The sequence below is a fragment of the Apis dorsata genome, unplaced genomic scaffold, assembly GCF_000469605.1.
Source record: "Apis dorsata unplaced genomic scaffold, Apis dorsata 1.3 scaffold_577, whole genome shotgun sequence".
Lineage (NCBI taxonomy): Eukaryota > Metazoa > Arthropoda > Insecta > Hymenoptera > Apidae > Apis > Apis dorsata.
Window position 1 is genome coordinate 575,344 of NW_006263787.1, and position 6,880 is coordinate 582,223.

General features: G+C 32.7%; 1 protein-coding gene across 1 annotated transcript in view; it reads right to left on the reverse strand.

Moving 5' to 3' along the window:
- Positions 1-6,880, reverse strand: part of LOC102676571 (cilia- and flagella-associated protein 298) — an 85,972-nt gene that overhangs the window by 26,888 nt on the left and 52,204 nt on the right. The window lies entirely within an intron of this gene.

The following is a 6,880-nucleotide window of genomic DNA, read 5'->3' on the forward strand; positions in this document are numbered from 1 at the left end:
CTGTTACTGGTGTCAACGAGCGAAGTATCTTGGGATGAAATATCGTTTGGATAACGTTAGAGATATCTCGCGTTTTTTTATTTTTTTATTTTTATTTTTGGCGCGAGATTTTATTGCCTGGTAGAAATCAGTCGCAAGGAGATGTAGTTAAACCGAGGTAAGGAATGCGTTGTATTTTTAGAAATAAATTTTTCTTATTTGCATGTTATCTTTTAAATTTGTTTTTCCATTGTTTTTGGAAATGAATCTTAGTGAAAATTCCATTAACAAGTACTTTTTTCTTTAAATTATTTTATGCATTTGAGAGTTTAAGAATTTAAGGATGCAAAAAATCATTTGTGAATTTGTTTATACTTCTTCTGGGATGACTTCCTTTTAAATTTGTGAATCTTCGATTTGTAAGATTCAAACAGAACGATAAGAATTATAAGCAGATCCAATTATCGAAGCTTTAATTCCTTAAGCAAAATTTTCCATATGTAAAAATCGTGGAAGGATCGATCGAAATATTCGACGGGAGAGAGCCATAATAATATCGTGATTGAAGTTAAAGAGACGTTATTTCTCGTAACTCAAAACCGGAAATACATTTGGTGGAACTGGTTTACCAAGTTTCGCGATTTCGTGAAAACATTCAGCATGATTTAACGCCAACCCATCGCGGTTTTGCTCGTGACCATTCCAAATGATTCATTCCTCAGACATTGCTATCTATCCTCTTAATAAACGCCCACGTTTTTTGTCTTTGAAAGGTCGACAAAATTTGTGGAATTTCGGTTGTTTTTTTTTTTCTATCGGTTTGGTAAAATACCAGGCCAATTTGCATATAGACGACCAAGTTCATTGGAAATTAGCCAAGATATTTTAATAGATGTCGGATGTTTAAGGTCGTATTACAACGTGCTTATCGATAGCCGGCCATTGATGCTTGCTAATTTACATAACACCACTGCAGGGATTAGATTGAACCGTGGGTAGGAAATTATGCGATTGGACAGAGTCGAGAATATGTTCTGAAGGAACGATTAAATTCGGGATAAAATTAGCAAAGGTAAATATAAGTGAAAAATTATTGAGAAAAATTTATTGCTAAAAAAATTTCTTAAATGAGAGAAGAAAAATCCATTAAGCATAAATCTCATGCAGACATCACATTTCACGAGATTACTACACGATGAAATCTGCAATGAATCTTTCACAATCTTTTTGAATGAATTGGAAATTTGTTTGGATCTTCGTGACATATAACAAGATTAATATCTATTAGAATTAAAAATAACAGGATTGAAATTTAACCAAAGACGTTCCGTGAAAATTTGCAAGAGGCGTAATATGGAAAATATGATTCGATAATGAGACAAGTTTTTATCTTTTGGATTAAAACGAGTTGGAAGAAATTGGAAGAAGGAAAATTGTCCAAGATCGCGCATGCAACCCTCCAGGGTTTCCCTAATGACCTAATGCTGATGCAGCCCTGGAGCCGCGGGCAGAAACCAATAAGAAAGAAACCGGTCTAGGAGTTTGGAACAGTTGTAAATCGTATAACGAGGTTAGCCCGTGCAGCGATGCTCCAGACGAGCCTGAGAAATTAGTTTGTCCGGCACTGTAAATCGATCTTTCCTCCCAGGAATAGCGTTTCACTTATGGACCATCTATATAGGAATCTTCATATTAATTTGATTGTCCGCCGATAGCACGATGAAACTACTGAAACACTACTGAAAACACTAATTGAAAAGTGAAGCGAAATTAAGTGTTAAATTATAGAAAAATTATATTCGCTATCCTCGGTCAGTAAAAGTTCATTTTTCATTGCTTTTAACATTGTATGAAGTAAATTTATCAGTAACTAAATTTCATGGAATGTGTTAAAAATAAATATTATAAAGGATTTTTTATTTTTTTGAGATCATTTTTGAGAGAAATAAATTATAAAGATAGTGTCGAATATAATAAAACAATCACAATTGAACGAACAATTTATTGTTATTGTTTTATTTTGTAAACTGATTAAGGGCGGTAAATGATACGAGTAATATTTTGTTTCTCCTGAGAATTAATTGCGAATTCTCGGTTTTGGAATCAGTGAAATGTGTAGAGATTTATATATATTATAATAACCGTTTTATAATTCTATAATTGTTACATAATATAATAAATTACACATTTCGCATCCGCACAATAATAACGGATATAATTAGCATGACAGCAATATTCGTTATAATTTGTCTTTCTTCAGGAAATAAATTAATTATACAATTATCAATCAAATATATTTCTATCAATTTGTCATTTCAATTTCTTTTTATCATATCGTAATCAAAAACACTTATAATTCTTCAAATCTTCATCAATATACTGAAACTATGATAATATAACTTATTTTTTCTGTTCCTTTAAAAATACCAATAAATATTTTACTTGTAATATTTCAAAATCATTATTAGAACTATTCGATATTGCACACAAGATCAAAATCTTCGTATCATGTATTAATTACTTCATAAGTCAACTACTTTCGCATCGTGATATATAAGTAATATTTATTCTCAATCTAAAAATAACCACGATAAATCTCCAAACATTTGAACCTGGCAAATGAGAAACAAAATGTTACTCGTATCATATCGTTCACCGCTCTTAATCACTTTACAAAAGCCAAAGTAAACTCATCCTGAGCATCGAAACGCGGTTGTATCACGATATCACGGCTACAAATTTCTCAGAATTACCGATTTTCCCCGTTGTTTCAAACTCGAGAATTATTCCATGCGGTTAAAACATGGCCTGATCATCGTAACACGCGAATCGAACTAGTTCCAATGTGACGATGAAACAATTCAGTTGATTATCCAGTTCTAGCCACTATCATTCTCCCTTGATTAAATAATGCCATTTGGCATGGGTGACATTATCTTATAGTCCCTATCATAGATTTCGTAAATCTCGTAAAACTTATTTTGACTAATTATAATTTCATCCTCCCTCATAACTATTGTCTCCTTTCTCAATCATAATCTCATTTGCAATTAAAAGTTCAATATTCAGTTAAAAAATATTACAATATGTTTATATTATTTAAATAATATAAATTATTCAAAAAATTTCACAGGATCGTCATAATACGCGACATAAATCATTGAATTATTCAATTTCATTGATAATCATCGAATCAATGACTAAGCTTGGAAAGGATCCTTGGATTGGAACACAAGTTTCTTTCTCGACCGATAATTTTTCATTCGAAGGCTTTCTACTCGTCGTTCGTTAGCACTCGAATATCAAGTGACTAAGTGTTTAGCCTCTAACAACAGGTCGACTAGATCGATGAAAACAAGCGGACAGGACGTTGCACTTTGGGAACAATGTCGTAACGAATCTTCTCCCGATGATCCGCCTCACCTCTTCGTATTGAAAGTGTAGTACATCCTCGAACTGCACTCGAACTAGCTACGTTTGTTTCTTTATTGATGCATACCGCATGGATAGAATACTCTTAACCTCTTGATCATTCCGTATATCGTTACCGTGTATATTCGTTTCCTCTTTTTCTTTTTTCTTCTTTTTTTTCGACTTACGAAACCGTGAATCAATTTTTTTATAGAGTGTGGAATGCAGGTTGTGAACTGACGTTAAAAATGATTAATGTATATTGTAAAAATGAAATCATTGGAATGATCTGTCTATGTATAAATTATATCGTTAATTTCTTTCATAAATTATAAATTAATTAACGATATGTTTGTTTTGTTATACGTTATTTTAATACAAAGGAAGATCGTAAAAAAAGAATCAGATTACTGAAGATAATTAATATAAAATAAAAATTGGATAATTGGATGAATGATTTACGGTATGAGATGACACGCTAGTAGATATTTTCTTTAATATATAAAATGGATTCATAAACTGGATGATATGTTTATTTTAATATAATGAAACGAAGAAAGAGTGAAATTATTGAAGATGATCAATATACAATAAAAATTGATATGAACGAATATCAATAGAAGATAATTCTACGCATAAAAATAAACAAAAAATATAAAATAACTTTTTTTTATAAAAATCATTCTTCGAGAAAATTATATTTCATGACTAGACTATATAAATTGATTTTCAAAAAAAAAAGAAAACGAGAATATAAAACTTCATTTCACCTATCGATAGTTTATTCGTATCTCAGTTAATTCAATCTTGATTTACTTGACGACGAAATCTCAAATAAAAATATTTTATTTCTATATTTTTCGATCCACATAGAATCTCTCCATCGTTATATCATCGATATTCAGCTTGATAAAATAAATAAATTTTCAAATTATTGTTATGAGAAAACATACGTACACTTTTTTCTTATTTACCTCATTCATTTTCTCTCCAAAGAAAGAGGAAAAATTCCATTAAATCAATTAACAAAGAATTAATCCTCATTGGATTCGTCGAAAAAAAAAAAAAAGAAACACAAAGATTTTATCATTCTATTCCATCACAACAAATAACTCCTTAGCATTTTCGAATAAACTGGACTAATGAGACGTACTTTCGCTGTTTATCCTTTCTTTCAACATTCGAATATAATATTTAAAAGAGAGAATGCACGATCGTCGTTTTCTTTTTTGCTCATTAAACTGTCATCAAGTTTCATTCGTTCAACGAAGCGAGGAAGCTTATATGTATTTGTTTATATTTGTTTACGTTAGATTATTTTCGAAGAATCTAATGGATTAACTGTAGTGAGAAAATAAGTCAATCTCCATTCTTCCCATGACAATTATTTCGAGGAATCCACGTATAAAGGAAACATGTGCTCGTTCGATCGTTCTATGCCAACTGCATAGAATATGTAAACAACGTGTTTGTTGCCCGTTAGCGTCAACTCCTTCGCTCGTTTCTCGCTCGAAACGTTTGCAAGTGGAAGAAATTGGAATCGTGAACCTTCTGATTCTGAATGTATATACGTAGTTTTACAATCCACCCTGTTCTATCGTATTTCAAGAAAGTAATTGTTTGGTATTTCGTGCTACGGCTGATCAATGTGACACTTGAATTACTATTGAAATTCCTTCTTACGTATATGTATATATATATATATAATAGTTGATTTTGTGATATAACAACGGTTGTAAAATTGAACGAGAAGCAAGATTTATAGATTTGAGTCAAATGAATCGAGAGAAAAGAAATTTAATGTATTTTCTATAAATTTTCTTGTATGGCAAAAGGATATATACGAGTATATACTTGTATAAAATTGTATTACGTATAATGAAATTAATTAAATTTATTTTTGCATTTTTATCTTATTCTTAGAGTAGTCCGTGCTAGTTTTCGAATAAAACAGGCAGTCAACAATGTATTAGGGAAATTTCAGAATCATATCATTGTAGAACGATACGTGTTACCGTCAGTGTTATAACATGTGGTGTTTTATCGTAGAAACTCGTTCCACTATGGCGAAAGCTGTACAAACTCTGACTTCAGTAGTACAAGAAAGATACGGTCAGCCGAGAGTTTCCATAAGTAGAACGTGTTTACATAGAAAGGAGCAGACAGACAGAGAAGTTTCCTGATTCATTCATATCGAATAAGATTTGTAAAATGGCATTTCAAGCAAATAATTTTATAATTAATTTATAAAATTAACATTTAAATTTTTATTTCTATCTACAACTATTTTCCAACTTGAATTAAAAGAACGAAATCTTTTTGGCCTTCATTCCGTTATCACGAATCAGAGTCTTTCACTCGCTCTTTTCATTCGTTTTATATCTCTTCTTTTACCCGGCAGAGAGAATATCTTTTACGGTGTTTGATACCTCGAATCGATGCAGCGAGAGAATTCATTAAAGAATAATTACACAAAGAGTCATCTTCCTCGTCGATTTTATCCAAGAAAACTTGAACGAGCTCCCCTTTAATTATTTCACGGTGTACGAAAAAGAAGATTGGTTTCGGTCTAGAGAAACCAACAACTTTTAACTAGCTTTTAAACTCTTTTGTTGGCCAATGAATCTTATAATTTGTACGTGTAATTTCCACTTCTTTCAAATAAATATTCGATACAAATGAAAAGAAGAATATTATTCTTGTAAAAATTATTCTATAAATCAAATTCTTCTTAAAATATTTATTGTTAATCGAACATCAGAGATCATTCTCTTATTTAGACAGATACTCATTCGCGACAATAATTTTGTCTATTGACGCTTAGTTTCTTTTAAAATAAAAATTCACACGATCTCAGAAACAAAATCAATCCCGCTGATAAAATTTCGACGACACGGAAACGGCAAGTGGCAGACAACTGTTCAAAACGCAATAATATAATACTGGCCGAAATTCCGTGCGCGACTCGCGACGAATCACGTACGTGGAAGTCAACAAGGCTTGTAAGCAAGAATGTCAGGAATTTTGGTAATAATCCACAATGAATTTCGAGTATTCGCCCCATAGCTGTTCGCCGGATGTGACGAATGGCTGCCAAACTGTCTGATCCCGGATCGATGCCGTTGGAACCGACGTGACTCGACTTCGTTCTCCACACTCTCTCTCACTCTCTCTCTCTTTACGTGAATTCGCGATTCTTCCTCGCGAATAAACGCCTCTTTGACCCGAGAAATGATTCCACGTTTCAAGCCTGCGGCGGACGGCGAGCGCGGGGCGGATTCATCCCCACAAAGGGGATGAATCGCCATTGTGAAACGTACTTTGAGAGAAACGCGGCTCGGAAGTCGCGGTGACAGAGAAAAGATTGGCCTTAGCAATTTAACCTGGTGTCGTTCCAGAGAGGCTTGATTTGTTCTTAGGGTGATGGGCTCCTCGGGAAAATTGGCCGGGAGCCAATGAGCCGGCGAAATGTGGGCCAAACCGTTTCGTC